The sequence below is a fragment of the Prosopis cineraria genome, unplaced genomic scaffold (genome assembly GCF_029017545.1).
Source record: "Prosopis cineraria cultivar Desert tree isolate PC_DT_omini unplaced genomic scaffold, ASM2901754v1 PC13, whole genome shotgun sequence".
In the NCBI taxonomy this organism is placed as follows: Eukaryota; Viridiplantae; Streptophyta; class Magnoliopsida; order Fabales; family Fabaceae; genus Prosopis; species Prosopis cineraria.
Window position 1 is genome coordinate 29,017,490 of NW_026555344.1, and position 17,672 is coordinate 29,035,161.

Here is a 17,672-nt window from a genome sequence, read left to right on the forward strand (position 1 = left end):
AAACACATTTTTCCTATATTAATATTACGTGAAAAATTAAAATATAATGAGTATTCACACTCTAAAATAGAGCATAAATAAAGAATTCTATGACATATATTCTAAAACTTAGCAAACAGGCGTGGAGATCATGACATCCACATAAGAGCCTCCCATTCACATATCCACAGCTTGAAAGGATCCTCCTCCTTCACTTCTCTATTAGTTATGAAATGAAATTAAGAAACATGGATATATATAAAAATAACATAAATACGGGATATGAACATAATTGTGAATATAAAATTAGGCTTCATAAAATATGAACATAATTGAACATAAAACCGTCCATATGGCCTTCACAATCCAAGCCTCGTCTCTGGTAGCACATATGGACGGTTCTTATGTGTTGTTAAGTATTGGACAATTCCTTTAACCGTCCAATATACATTCGACAATATATAGCCATGTCATATGGGTCAGTCTTATCATCTAAATAGAATTAAATAACCATCTAATATAGCTTTTCTATTTGTAGTAGCGATGGCGCAATGATATGGCTCTAGAAAACTATTACTACTAAAATTTTTGAAACTAGAGACAGATTAAGACTGAAAAATTTCTTTTCAAATAGGATTAGCAATACTAAAATTAGCTATGACTTTATTTTTTTTGGTTAAAAATGGATTCTAACTCTACTGTAAGTAATGCCCTATTCCACCTTTGTTCTTTTTGTGGTAGAGAAAGTAGCAAAATGCTCAAGTATGAGTATTTGAAATGTTAAAGGTTGTGTATGGTAAAAGCTGTTACCTTGTAAAAGTCAACAGCAACAAAATGGCCCAGCGATTACCGCTTCAACATAACAAGAAGAAAGCATATGGAGAAGGTCTTGTGAATTATCCTTACAACCAGTTAGCTTGATGGGAATGGTTCTGAAGTGATTCACCAGACCAATGTTTTCTTTTGTCATTCAGTTTTGCTGACTCTTCCCGTTTTGGACATTTTCCTTTAACCATCGCTCGCTCTGCTTCCATCTGCAATAATATTCTTCAAATGCATTATCTTCACATAACAAAACTATCTAGTTTATATAAAAACTTAAGTCTCTGATTTCTTGTTATTAGATTTGAATAGTTTATTGTTGTTTTTCTTTGTTTCATTGGTTAAAAATTAAAAGAGAATGTTGTTTAGTCTTTTTTTAAGAGTTATACAGCAATTGATTAACTTGCAAACGATAAAATTAAATTATTATTCTAGTTAAATTATACATAATATTTTTTTAAACTTTGGGGTTAAATATAAATAGCATCCTTAACCTTTATAAACTTTATAACGAACTTTTTAAACCTTTAAATGTATACATTTTACCCCCCAAACATTTTTTCCCTTGATTCATTGATAAAGTATAATATAACAAAAAATTTATATACACATGACGAAATAGCTAATGGGAGTTATTATTGCAGGTAATTCAAAGTCAAAAGATGTTTTTTGCATAAAAAAAAATTTAAGAGGGTATATAAGCATCGACATTATGAGCCTGTTGGTGAAAAAAAAACATAATGATCAATTAATGACATGAGATCTATACAAATTAATTTGGAAGTTTATGCACATATATATATATATATATATATTTTGTCAAGTTTTAAATATCAGAGATGTTATTTGTAGAGAGTTTTAATTTGATGCCACTCACTGATTTTCAACCATGAAGTTCCATTGGTAAGCTATGCCTTCACTTTCTTGCTTGTGTTTCTGAGAGGTGAAGACAATGAGCCTTTGCTTTTTAGCAAGCATGTCCTTGACTAAAGGCCAATCTTGGCCATCTTGAGGCATGCTTTTGAGAGGAAACCAGTACTTCATCAAACCTGAAGCCTTGAATACTTCGGTTAACCCATTTGGTAACTTCACATGATCTTCCAATATTATTGTCAAAATTTCTGATGGATTCCCTGCAAGAAACACTTTACTTCCTTCAAAGCATTTATTACAGGTTCCTGTCAGCAAAAAACACTGACAAATAAAATAATTAAATAGAAATATTCATTAATTAAATATGTGTCGGTTGATAGATATATCAACAAAATTAAAAAAATGAATATTAATTATTTTGAAAATATTTTTATATCCTATTATAAAATTAATTTTTTACATGATTACATAAAATGGAGGTAAATGGCAAATTAGCCCCTAAACTATAAACCTATGAGCGTCTAGGACTCCAAACTCATTTTTTATACAATATTTTCTTTCAACATTTCAAAACATTATAATATGACCTCTATCGTTAACAAATATTTACTTTGCCATTAGTTGATAAAAAAATTACAGGAAAGACCTTAAAAAATGTAGAAAATGACCAATAAAATTTTCGTTGACCTTTTTTTAATTTTTGGGTTCTTGTTATAATTTTTGGTTCCTTTGCTGTAATGTTTTAATTTTTTCTATAATTTTCTGATTCTTTTTTATCATTTTTTTGTTAACTGTCAAAATTAACTTTTGTAAATGGTAGAGATAACATTGTACTATTTTCAATAGTTGAAAATGAATAATACACCCAGAATAAGTTTAGGGTCATAGATTCCTGGATTTATATAATTTAAAGACCAATTTGTCATTTAACCTTTATAAATATTATCTAAAGAGGATTGGGTTGGTCAAGTTCTAAATTTATGACTCAGCCCAACTTAATCCAATTTTTTTTTATTAAAAGAAAATGATAAGATCAATAACATTATCTTATTGACTTGGTGCAAGCAACTTAGTTGTTCTAGAGAGAAATTCTAAGAGTACTTCTCACAGAGTTACATCTCGTTTTGTCATTCACAAATCAATCCCTCATCTTAAGATAAAGTTCTGACTCCAGTCTAACTATTTAACCTATTGTTATACTTGAGAATTAGAATATGATTTATTATATTAAAAAAGAAATATAATGTAGTAACATATATTAAGTTGGTAGCAAGTAATATGGCACTTACAAATGCAGTAAACGGATTATATTTTCCCAAGAAGGAATGGCACAACCATACGTCTCCTTTGTAGTCATAACTGTCCAACATAAGAGCTCGAACTTCATTCTTCAAAATTAGTTAAATTGAAGTGAATAAAATACATTATGATAATACATCATTAAAAAAAAAACATCAATATACTCCCGCCATTGTGTTTAATAAGGTGTTTTTAACTAAATTGCAAGGACAAATGAAAGTAGTTAAAGTTAAAAAAAATTAGAAACCTTAATTATTTTAAAAAAGAGCGGCAGTACAACTTTCCAAAAGTGCCTTCCATCATTTTAATACTAAACCCTAACTCACGTTAAATTATGAAGGGTCTTTTGGGTAATGAATCATCAATTAATGTATCATTGTTTTTCACATTTTTTTTTTTTGAAAAAGGAAACACCCTGAAATAATCTTGTAAAACCTATCCGAGAGAGAAATGATTAAGCAAGTAAATAGAGTGATGATCTTAATATTGTTTTGCTTACATGTAACTGCTGTGTTATGTTATCTTCTTGATTTGAGAAGGTAACTTTTGGAAGCCCTGTAGTGTTTAGGTTTGGTTTGTTTTTGGCCCTTCTCTTTGAATTGCAAATGAGTTGTGTGTTGTCAAATATGCATGTCTGTTGAATGGAAGAGAATCATTCTACCCAAATCAACCTTGTTAATTGGTATAGTGCATATGATCCCTACCAAAGGAAATACATCATCAACTACTAAATGATTACAAAATTTTCATTATTAAGCTGTTCATTCATGAATCTATAAATAAATTACAATTCAAACCTCTTAATTATATAAAAGTTAATACCACCAACCATTTTGAAGAATAATAATACAATTAATATCTGAAAAAATTACTTCGATATAATATCTCCTAAAAGTTCTCAGAACTTAATTATTTTCTCCCAGATCATATGATCTGTTATATGCATTACAAGGTGTGAACATACACAAAGTGAAATAAGAAAATGATGTCACTGCAAGTTGATTATCGAGACGTTAATAATGATAATAAACAATGAAAAATATTCTTTTCACATGTATTAGAATATACTAGATAGATATTATCCATATAGTGCCCAAAAAGATGGACAAATTAATGTTGTGATTTCTGATGATCTCTCTCACTCTGTGTCACACCCGCGCACAGACACGAACTACAAAAAAAGAGAATCTGTGGAGTAGAGAAGAGAAATTAATAGAGATGAAGACATATATACCAAAAGATTAAATGGGTTTGAAGTTGTTGATCTCACACATCTTGATCCCTCAAACTTTATAGGACAAGAACTGCAGAACTGCCCCTCTCCACAGTGTCTTCTGGTTGAGCATTTTTCCAGAACCTGAAAGTACAAAACCACAAATTCACTATATATCTACCAAATAATTAATGAAACTGCTGCGTTGCCACTTTTGTGCAGTCTCATCTATATATATATATATATATATCTGATATACGATTATCACACACACATTGAGAAACGATGGACAAAAAGAAGAACCTAATTTTCATTCTTATTATGATCAGGAACAGAACAAGTGGAAGATGAAGAGATGACGAAGATTGAAGCAATGACCCAAGGTAGTAGTCAATCCATTGAAGAGACCAGAAAAGGACAATGACAGGGAATTTGGATATGAAAGGATGTAGCTTCGTTCATTTAAACAAAGGAAACTTCTACTTCTTTGCAGTTATCAATTTTTTTTAAAAAAATCATTTATAATTGATTTAGGGAAAAACTACAAATTTTATTATCATTATCAACATTTTTAAAATTAGATCAATCATTGAATTAGTTAAATTTATTCAATATTAAATTATTTTAATTGTAATTGAACCGTTGTCCAGTTGATCATAATAAAAGTTCTTACTTAGTTTTTGATTGATTTTCAATAAAATTTAATATCTTTAAATGATACTTTCAGAAAATTATCATTATCATTTTAATTTTAGTTAAAATAAAAAGAAAAAAATCGTCAAATTTTAATAAAATCATTTAAATTGGGACTATGAACAATTTAAATTATATATCTATATATTGTTTCGCATATTTAAAACATACATTAGATCTAAACAAGTGCATATGTTATTTTAAATGACAATGAAGTTGACAATTTAACGTCTGATAATGTAAACAGAAACGCTACTGATAAGAAGCATCTGTCAAGTGTCCCTTGAATTTTTGAAAATTCAAATAACTATTGGTCTTTAAGGGGAAGTAAGTTTTATATGAACATGTCAGAGTTTGTTATGTTCATAATAAATTAAAATAAAGATAACTTAGGGCTCACCATGTGTCTTAAATAGAATTGCTTTTAATTGGAGGATATTTATGAGCAATAAAAAAATAATTTTAAAAAATGACCATATCATTTAAAAATAGGTTAAATGACAATTGCACCTTTAAACTATGGTTCACAAATCACAAGCATCATAGGACCCTAAACTCATTTTTATTACAATATTTCCTTTCAATCTTTAAAAATGGAGCAATGTAATCATACCATTAACAAAAGTTAGCTTTGATAGTTAGTTGATTAGAAAATTATAAAAACATAACTTAAAAAATTATAAAAAAGAAAAAATTTTTAGAAAAGGCCCTAAAACATTATAAAAAAGGATCATAAAGTTTTCCTAGTTTTTAGTGTCAAAGTTAACAATAAGGACGATATTACACTATTTTCAAAACTTAAATAAAAATATTATATTAAAAATGAGTTTAGAATTTCAGATATTCTTAACCTATAATTTAAGGACAAATTTTATCATTAAAACTTATAACTATAATCTTTTAAATATCAATCACCGAGAGTGGTCACACGTGTGTGTGTGTAATTGAATTGGAGGGTCCCAATCTAACGGAGTGGTCACGTGTGTGTGTGTGTGTGTGAACCACTTAAGAATTGATTTGGATGGTCCCAATCTAACGGTGGGGCTCTATATGAGGAAACCAAACCTTCTCGTCCTACCATTTTTTTTTTTTGGGTGAAATATTCTGCTTCTGTCTTGAATTTCCAGTTTATCCCGTCAATTCCATCTAATAATTCTGTGAAGGCTCGTACGTCCTGCTTGACTTTTAAAGATATTAATAAAATAATAAAATATTTTTAATGACCATTCAAATACACATCCACCGTGAATGCTCATCAGGATTAGAAGCAATCCTGACTTCTCATTTCAACCCAAATTGATCCTTGCCATTCTTTTAAATTAATTTTTAAATATTTTTAATATTATATTTATCAAAATAAAAAATTTTAATATTAAATCAGGGTTATTTAGAATATATTTAAATGGTTAATTTAAAAAATTTATAATATTAAATTAGGTAATCTAAATTATATTTGAACTGTCCATAATCTATTTGGACAGTTAAGTTGTAAAATTTTAAAATTTTTTAAAATTTGTACTAATCAGATTGATAATGAATATATTTATTAAAATTTTAAAATTTTTTATATTTTTTATATTAATAAATATAATATTAAAAACATTTAAAAGTTAATTTAAATTGATAATAGGAATTAATTTAAATTAAAATAAAGGGCAAAGATTGCTCCTAACCCTCACGAGCATGCCATGCTCATCACTGAATGCAAATCGTTCAAATACACATTACGCACATATATTAAACAATGCAACAGTGGCTCAGTGAGCATGCGCAACCAGATTAGCTTTGCGTTTCATCACCCCACAAAAACATTTCCGGTCCAGATTTAAAGAATTAATTTATATTTATATTTATTTTTTATATTTATTAAAATAAAAATAATAAAAGTTTTAAATATACCTGTATATTATCTATCTGGAAAGTATGGATTTAATTTGAATAGTTAAATTTAATATTAATTTTTTTAATTTTATAAATTGACTATCTAGATATACCCAAAATATGAACAGTCCATGTTTAATATTAATTTTTTTCTAATTTTTTAAAATTTTTATTTTAATAAATAAAATATTGAAAACAAATATAATCTCTTAATTGGAACTTTTCAAACAATAATTTTAAAAAAAAAATATAAGTTAAAATTTTAACCTAGACAATATAATCAAGAATAAATGTAGATATAAGTCAATTCATAAAAATTATTAAAAAATTAATATTAAATTTGGATAATCTAAATTAAATCTAGACTGTTCAAATTAATAATAAGGTTAAAGGTTATTTTTGTCTTTTAACTTTACCCAAAGGGTCCTACTCTAAACTCAATTATGGGTTAATTTTATATCCCAACATTAAAGATTTACTCATTTATCACCTTAACATTAAAAATACTTAACGTTAATTAGTCATCAATGGATTTTACTATTTTTTAGCATTAAAAAATGTAATGTAGGGTCATTTTTGTCCTCAACTTTTATTTGAAAGCTCAGTGGGTATCTCAACTCAAATATTTTATAATAAAAAATATTAAAAAATATAAGGTGGGAGCAACTAATGGTGAGAAAAGGGCATGATGATAAAGGAGAGAATATTTAAAGTCAAGAAACAAAATTGATCCATAGTTGAGTTTAGGATCCCAATGACTTTTTGGGTAAAGTTGAGAGGCAAAAATAACCTTTAACACTTAGTAATAAACATATATTATTTTTATAAATTTTTATTTTAATACATGTAAAAAATAAATTACAAAATCTAAAGGAGCGATGAGCATAGAAGATGATTCCTGCGAAGCCATTGCTACCCTAAACAGCGAAGGTAGATAGACCACAATGAAAACAAACGCAAATCAAAGATTAGTGACCCCAAAGCTGAACGTAAGAACAAAGGTAGATAGACCACCATCCTTGATCATCGTATACTGAAATGAAATCTTGTTGAACTTCTTCAATCCCACTAAAACTCATCTCAGCTTAGATAGTTGTGAAATCTTTAAGTTGATGTGCTTGAATGTCCATGTTTCTACTCTTAAGTCTTAACACCATGTTTGACTTTATAGAGAGCTCTCATTATTCACTACCTTCAATCCCCCTTCATAATTTATATTGGAACGAAACTCTTATTTTCTTTAGTGTGAAATTTAACCCCATATAATTGGAAGGGAGTTAACTCTCTCTTTGCGCTTGCCAATAACTTGCAACTCCAACAATGGTTGAGATGTAAAGATGCAAAGAAGTAAACGAAAAAACCCTTTATGGATCAACCCATATGGCAAATCTTTTTTCTTTTTTAAAAAAAGTTTAGGAGAATTGAATTTTATGAGTTTACCAGAGCCAAGACATGCTTCTAGACTCCAATAAAGTCCTTATATCGACAATGAAATTTGATCCCACAACTTTGTAAGTTGTGAATTAAATTCTTATCAACTTCCTAGATTGAGAACTTTCTTATTTTTTTTTTAAGAATGATCATATTTACTTGTAATAAAGTTTTTTTATATATAGAAAAGATAAGGTGAGTTGAGTTCTTGGAACTTATTAGGACATACCTCTAAATTTAATGTGTGCTTATAGAGGTATTTATTGATCATCCATCAATAAAATTCTTATATCATCAATGAAATTTGAACTCATAACTTATGAGATTATGGGTTAAATTATTATCAGTTGAACTAATCTTTTATAGTTGCTTGCATTAATGTTAGATTTTGAAAGAGAAAGTATTTCATGAAATGAAAGTCCAACAGCCCATTTCGCACTAAGGCCCAAAGTATATTAGTTATTCATCCTAAATAACAAATAAATGGACAAGTCCAACATTGCATGAGCCCCACTACTCCTTCAAACAATCCAATGCTGACATCATGTTTATTGAACCCTGAGCTCCCTTCATCCAACATGAAATGATTGTGCTTCAATTTCTAATTTCAAGAGCCTGGTCCAAACAAATATATTTCTATATCAAAAGGAAATGTTTGCAAATGTATGCCATGGGATAGGATGAATGTAAAATAGATATCCAAAATCAAATCTCGCTTGAGCTCGAATTAACAAATTGTTATTCGAAAAAAAAAAGCGTCAAGGATAATATTAACAAATGACTTTTGAAATGATTTAATATTAATAAAGATTTGGATAGATTGAATACGTATTAAAACTTGAACTTCACTTGTTAATTGATAATGTTTCATTATCAGATATTAAAATCATTTTAGAGGTTCTTCAATGATATTCACCCAAGGCCTATTATTATGGGAGAATCACACTAAGGGCCCTAAAAAGACACAGTATTGCACTTTGGGCTTGAAAAAATTTAATATTGCACTGCATGCCTTAGGGCCCTTATTGCAATTTTTCTTGAGACTAAAAATATAATTTTGCCCTTAATGAAAAGAAATGGAAATAAATGAACAAAAAGTGGTAGAACTTATGACAAACGCGGGAAGGCTTCTCATCTGGAGGATTTGAAGGTTTCTCAACTCTAATGGTGAGGAGTAACTTCTAAGGTGCATAGATTCCAAATCCCTCCATCCTTAGCAGTTCTTTTGATGATTTTAAAATCTCAATTGGAGGATTTGAAAGTTTCTCACCTTTTGGCTTACGCAAGGTAAATGAAGTTATTATTATTTGGTGAGCTAAGAGTTTAGCTGTGATTTAAATGGCATCATTACTGCATGTCAGTTGTTGGTGAAGCAGCAACAAAGGTGGTCCTAACTCATTTAACATGTAGTAGTTTCATTTAATGGAAGCATTTAATGGGGATTTTACACGAGATAGTAGAGTGCATATGAGATGAATTTTTTGTTGTACAAATTACACTGTGATGTTGGTAAAATTGGAATTTTAGTTGCGATGTTACTATCGATATAAGCTAAAGGTTGCTGAACCATTAAGTTAGCTGTGAAAGTTTTAGAGTGGATTAGTTGTTATACAATAATAATGGTTGACTTGTTCATATTAGACTTTTATATGTGAATTGAATAAAATATGACTCAATATGAAGAAAATCTTCTGTCAGAAAAATTGGAGTATTTGTTATGCAAAAATGAACTTTGAGTTGTTGTTGTTGAATGTTGAGTTGTGCACTTTGTTAAGCCTAGCCTAATGATAAATTGGAACCATGTGGACTTTCAATTGAAAATATATGAATCTTGTGTTGTCTATAGTGGATATTGTGTTGTACATTATTTGCCTAACTTGAGCATTTTGTTTAGCCTAACCTACTAATAAACTAAAATCACATGAACTTTTAGTTGAGAATATATAAAACTTATGTTGTGCATAGTAGATATTGTGTTGTAAATTGTTTGCCTAACTTGAATATTTTATTAAGCCTAGCCCACTGAGAAGTAGAATCATATGGATGTTTAGTTGAGAATATATAAATCTTATGTTGTGCATGGTGGATACTGTGTTATACATTATTTGCCTACTTGTGCATTTTATTAAGCCTAACCTACTGATATAAAGTAAAGGTTGCTGAACCATTAAGTTGGCTATAAAAATTTTAGAGTAGATTAGTTATTGTACAATAGTAACGGTTGACTTGTTTATATTGGACTTTGACATATGAATTGAATAAAATATGACTCTTAATGTGAAAAAAAATTTGCTATCAAAGATGTTAGATTATCTATTGTGTAAAAATGAACTTTGAGATGTTTATGTTGAACTTTGAGTTGTGTAAAATAAAAGTTGGGCTTCTGTATGTGGACATTTATCTAGATTAATTTGTTCATTGCTGGTTAATATAAGAAATGGAAAATAGTTCTAGAAAAAAATTGTTTTGTTTTTTTCATTGTGGTGGTAAATTTGTGAGGAGTGTTAATAATGGTATGAAGTATGAGGGTGGAAATGTAATTGCAAGAACCATAATAGAAGGAATGACATATACAGAGCTAAAATCATTTATATCATTAGAAGTTTTCCATGGTGATAATGAAAGTGACATAAAGTTCACAGTTGAGATTAATTCAATCACATTAATAGATCTTCTTGATAATGTTGGAGTGGAACAATTATATGAATACAATGGAAGAATTACTCATGTGTATGTTGCTAGACAGGCTACACTTGAAGATGATCCTCAAGAGTAAGTGTTGATATTTATGTCAATTAAGTCAAAAAATGCATTGTTAGAAATATTGGATTATATGTTGTGTAAATATAAATATTTACTTGTTTATATTGAATGTTGAGTCGTGTAAAATAAAAGTTATTAATACATAGCATTAATAATGTGGCAACTTTTGTAACTACAGAATAGACTAGTTTTTACCATTTTCAGATAGAAGTTCGTTATCTACACAGCATTGGGATATTGATTTGGAAGGCTTCAACTTACCTAACTCTAGAGAAAGCATTCCAATTGCCAGTGTAAAAGATAATTTAGCCATCTAATGCATTCCTACCCCTATTCCAAGGATGAATGCTAACAAGTGGAAGGAATTTCTTCTTGGAGTGGGACAAACTTTTGCTTATGTGGTGGCATTTAGGAAGGCATTATACAAGTATAGCCTAGCACACAAGTTCGGATACAAATTTTCAAAGAACAAACCAAGTATTGTGAACTGTGTCGTTGAGGGATGTCCATGGTATATTAGAGCATACAAGTTAGGCGGAAAAAAATAATAGTTTCTTAAGTATAAGAATTTTCAAGGATGAACATCATTTTGCACATGACAATCTTAATGTTGCCCATAAAAGCAGATCAACACTAACCTTATCCATAATAATTGATGAGCTGAGGGCTTCCATAGTCAAGTCTCCTAATGATATTAGACAAGAGAGTATGGTTTGAAACTTAGTTATTGTCAAGCATATAGAGGCAAAGAAAAAGCTTTGGCTGAAATACATGGTCAGCTAGACAAATTATATATATTAATTCCCTGAATGTGTCGCAGGCTAATTGAAAGTGATCCTACCATAGTTACAAAATGAATAGTTGGGTAATGCAATAGATTTCAATATTTGTTCATTAATGGATGTAGCGTAAAAGGTTTCATGAAAGGTGCTTAACCCATACTATATGTAGATAGTTCTTTCTTGAGTGGATCGTATAAGGGAACTCTACTGTCAGCATGCGCATATAATGCATATAATGAGATGTTTCCTATGGCATGTGCTATAGTAGGTGGTGAGATAGTTGAGGAGTTTTCATGGTTTGTTCAAAATATTAAGGAGATAACAAATTGTGACAAATGACAATAGTATCTGATAAACATAATTTAATTATTAAGAACGTATAAGCAATATATGGTTGTGACAAGCATGCTTTTTGTTACCATCATGTGAAAGAAAACTTTAGGTTAGAGCTTTTGAAAATTACAAGAGGTAAGAGAAAGAATGGAGTGATAAAGGATGCAGCATTCAAACTTTTGGATGCAATTGTGCAAGCCTCTCTAATGAGTTCAATGTTGTAATGTCAAATATAATGAATTTCCATCCAAATTTGTTTTAATGGCTTGAAACACATGGTGATGCAAATAAATGGGCACTTAGCAAGTTTTCTCATAGGAGGTGGAATAACATAACTACCAACATTCACGATATTGTTTTAAAATTTAAGCCATGTAATGAAATGAATTCCATAGTCATCACTGCACAACAAAGGCAATGGAGTGAGATATGAATCAACATTTATGTTTTTGAAAAATATTAATATGTTATACTAACATAACTTACTTGTTGTCTTGCTTGAATACAAGTGGATAAAGTATGTCATTGTTGCACTCCACCTCAAATAGTTTTGGATTCACCCTAAACAATATTAATATGAAATGCTCCCTCTACAAAGGTAATAGGTTAGCCAACATACATAAAAAGGTTCACAAATTCATAAGTTAGTGTTTATAATTTAGAGCCTGTAATATTTACACACATCATTGTTTGGCCCTTGTATACAGGATCCTTGAGGCATTTTTTTGCCAATTTCCCCTTCCCTTTCTTTCTTGCTTTTCTCATCTCTTCCTCCTTAGCCTCTAATTGCTTGTGATTTGTAATAACCTAAAAAATTAAAATAAAATAAAAATAAATAATGATAATAATGATGAGAATAATAACGTATTTTTAATTGTATTTTTTATATAAATTTTAAAGTAGCTATAATAAGGTGAAAGGGGGGTTTAATGGAATGGGTGTCAGGATTACATTTACGAGGTCCCATGTTCAAACCATCTCAGTGCAGAGAGGCGATTTTGTTTTGTTGACGCCTTGATAAAATTACCAAAATGTCCCTTTTAATAATAAAATAACGATCAGATTTTTCCCACGGCCTTTCATTTTTGTGATTCACCGCCAATAGAGAGATCGAGAAGCTTCTCCCCTGTTCCTTCTTGGTTTTCAACCGTCGCCAGTACTAGGGAGTCCGGAGTGCAGTTTGAGTCGCGAGTTTCCGGGGTGCGCCGTCGATCATTTTCCCCTCCCTTGCTGCGACGTCGTTCGGTGTGCTTGTGGACCTGGAATTTCAGTTCTCTCCACTCTGTTTCCAGTCTGAGTCCCTCTCTTTTTACACATCATCGGCGTGCTGGTGGGGGTGTTTCATATTTTCTGCTCCTTCTCCTCCTTCACGGTTGCTGAGTTACACCTTCTTCTTCCTCTCTTTGCTTCTGTCAACGTGATTCAGGTGACAAGTTTGGAACCTTTCTTCTTGATTGATCTGCGCGTGTTTGTATGAATTAATAATCAACTCATAATTCTTCTTGTGCTGTGTTGTCCGTGGCTGTGGGGATGGGGAACTGGAATCTAGTTGGAAAAGAAAAAATTGTTGTATTGAAAAAGGTTGCTGTTGGTCCCTTCATTTTCTTTCTATGTTGCTGCAATAACTGAAAATCTCCCTTCCCCTGTTTAGCATGAGTTCGAATTCTCCTTCCCTTCTCTGTCTCTGGTTGGTAATATGAGGTATAGAAGTTTAAATTCTCTTCCCTTTTGCTGTACCGTGCGTGTGTTTGGCTAAGTTGTGGACTTTTTTTTCTAACTGTGTGCCATGTAAAGATACTAATTATGACTTCTTTTTGCTTGAGATTAATTTTCCATTGAGGTGTATATATATATTCTGGAAGATAATGGATTCAAATATCTTTATTGTAAAACTTTAGGAGTTGGAATTGACGAGGAAGAACTTGGTATTGGTGTATGATTGGATGCTTGCCAAGTGTTTGATAAAATTCTTGTTAGAAGGAATTTTGTTTGAATGTGTATTTTTGGGATTTAACTAACTCATATATAAGATATATGAAGCATATATAGTTCGGGTGTTAATGACTCTTGAACTTCACGTTAATATTGTAAAGGAATTTAACAATGAAGTGGTGATGAAGATATGTGTAGTTAGTTGAGTGGAAAAAGGCTTTATGATGTGGTTTGGAAATAATGTACATTTGATGTTCTAACAAAAAAGTTTAATTTTATGGAATAATTAGGAATGGTTATTGAGCAATTTTATTTGTAAAGTCTTGGTTTTAAAATTTTGAATCTATTATATTTAAATATTGGGGGTGATAATGTTGGGAGGGAACTTTTGAACTTGTTCAAAGTTGACTAAACTTTAATATATTTTATAGGGTGTTTAGATGAAAAGAAATTCAATTGAAATTATAAGGGATGAACTTTGAATTTTTGGGAACATTCCAGGTAAGTGAATAGCGTCTCAATGATTCATTAGCAAATTTATTTTCATAAAAATATTGATTTAGTATAATCATGTGCCATCTCTTCTATTTATATAACCATGTTTATTCCATAAGAACAAATGATAAAGTATTTTAATTTATTTTTATGGTTCATGATCTCAATTTTTTCAACTATTATACATGAACATGTTTTCATTATATTATATTTTATTATACTATATTTTATTATATTATATATGTTATAGAAAGAATTGGATTCATTCTCCAATTAAGTATCCGAAAGCATCTACTATATTGGAAATGTTGATTTTATGTTTTAAGAATGTGCATGGAACTTGTATACAAATGCTTCCATTTATGTTGAGTTTAATGAGTAATTTTGAAGAGATAATATGTTGATTTTCGACCCATGCATGCTTGATTTGAAATGTGAGATTTAATCAGAACGCTGGTTGCTAACGGCAGTATTGTTAGCCCTTGGCGCGCCATGGTACACCTAGCTAGCAGGGTGCTTAAAGAGGTGCTAGCCCCGTGCAATGGCCAACGCACGTGGAATGGAGGGATAGTTATTCGTGAGCATAGCATTCACGCTTGTTTTCCTGGCTTCGAGCCGCGTTTGTTGGTTATTTATCCTCGTGGACTGTGTGTCCACGCTTGTTAATTGTTCTGATCAAGTCCTATTAAAGAGTTAATTTTGAAAAAAAATTTCTTAAAATTTGATCTTTTAAAGCAAACTGTTATTTTTATTATATTGGAATTATATTGAGCTATATAATTCCCAAAATGTTTAAAAATGTTGGTGTTTAAAGGGGAACTTGAATTTCTAATAAAGTTGTAATTGAATTCATGCATTCATAGTTTTTACATTTACATAACTGTTGATATGTATATATAAGGTATGTTCTATATTATTTTTAATTGATTATTTTATTAAGTTTATAAGAAACTCATTGATGTACATTCTATTATTTTCATCACCTGTAATTGAGACGTTATTCACTGAAAAATTAATTTAATCACAGACAGTGTAGCTGATATTGTACGTCCTGCTAATTACTGAGGGACTTTTTGATGTGCAAAGTGAAGATTTGTTTGTAAATATTTTTTATGTAATTATGAAATATATGTATGGTGTTTTGGAAACATGACTAGGTGCTCCATATAAGCTATAGTTAAGGTCCTTTTTGGTTATATACTCTGTCTTCTAGCTGGATGGAGTTATTCTCTTGATTTTATTGATATTCTGCTTGTAATATAAATTATATTATAGGATTTTGAGAGGCTATACATGTAAGGTAGGTGTTACTGAAATTCTTACAAAAATATTATGGCTTTTGTTTAATAATTTCCTAATTGTAATATTAATATAAATAAGAATTAGACAATTTTCTTGAATTAAAGCTCAAGGAATAAGTGTTTTGTACACTTGTCCCATGCTGATCACTCCTGTATTTCGAGGCGTGACATGATCAATCATAGAATCAAGAATATAAAACTTCATTGTCCTTGGCTCCAAGAGAAAGCAGAACCAATGGTTTCTAAAAACTGTAGTCCTACATAAGAAATCACAATCGCCTAAGTTATATCCCAATTGCTCTGGGATAGTATGCTTTGCATTCTTATCAATATCCCTGTGTAATGGATTCTTTGTCATCTGTGGAAAGGAATTTCAATTTTTTTTTTGAGTTTTCACCTATCTATGTTCAGTGGCCTTCATTTTATATGGCTCCCTCTCCTCTATGCTCATTTCTTTCCACATTTTAGCTACAACTTCATTTGAATCACCTATTTTTTTATATTTGCCTTTGTTAATCTCCAAAAATTCTCTTCTAAAATCATGCCATTCTATAGTTGGGATTGGCTTTTTTGGTTTATTGAAAGCTGTTTTATGCTATGCTCCTAAAGAAATTAGCAATCTAAAAGTTCAAAATTAACAATTTCAAGAATTGATAGAGTTAAAAAATTTACAACTTAATATGTTGAATATTTACAACTTCATGTTAAAATGAAGCATTCTCTGAGACAACACCTGATCCCAACTCCTCTTCTTTCCCAAACTAGCTAAAGCAAATACAAAGCCTAACTAAAATTTTACACATGTTTTGCAAAGGAATTATTCAACCATACATGAATAATACATTTAAAAAAAAATTATGCCTCCATCCTAACCATGATTAGCAGGATAGAAAATGATCAAGGATAACAAAGCACTACATGCATTAAAAGTGAAACACACAAGTTGTAAGGTCCTGACTCAATTTAGGCTTTATCATTCCACATCACGCAATCAATAAATCAAATTCAAAGTAATAGCCCTTTATTTATTTTCAAATTATGGGATCCTGACTTCTTAAAATATATATTCAAATAAGAGGGCTAACGGAAGTGAAAACATATTTAAAATACTCAAATACCATAAATTCTTTGCCTTAACAAAGGGCCATATGCCGTGACTTGCAACACATGCACTGCAGCATGTGGTATAGAGCCATATGCTCTGTTTTTGACTATGTCATGTGTCGGCATGAGATGCCATGTGCCGTGTCTTGGCAGTCCGAAATTTTTGCTATTATTCATCAATAAAAATGATGAATTTTTGGCGTGCGCTGTTTTCACATTAGACGTTCGATTGGAGTAATTTAAGTGTTCACATGAAGCTTATTACGTATACTAGCTAATGGAATAAGTTTGGACTTGATCTAATGGACTGATCTAAAATTGGACACCCAGGTGTAAAAAGTCACTTTTCGTTTAAAACTTACATCCTAAGTATTCAATTCTCATTCCTTGTCCTATTAGACCACTTCGAGCCTTGAACTAAGTCCAAAAGGACTATATACACTTGATTAACATCATAATATACATTTATCACATCAATAGCCCATCTTGGTCTCTCAAATCCACATTACACAATTTTGGTCATATATGAGGAAAACACATACAACACATATTCACAACTAAACTTGTTTCACTTTCAACTCTCCGACTCTTACATATGGGGCTCTGCCTCATTATATAGTCGGGAACTATAAATGTACTCAACTCTTACAAATGGGGCTTTGTCTCACTGTTTGTGTCAAGTTCTCACCATTTGTGTTAAATTCTCACATAACAACACAATTAACAATCAACACATAATCATCATATCAATTCACATATAAACGAGTGGAA

General features: G+C 30.3%; 1 pseudogene; it reads right to left on the reverse strand.

Moving 5' to 3' along the window:
* The window catches only part of LOC129289986 (PI-PLC X domain-containing protein At5g67130-like), a 10,554-nt pseudogene extending 2,884 nt beyond the window's left edge, over positions 1-7,670 (reverse strand).
* Positions 7,671-17,672: the final 10,002 nt, after the last annotated feature.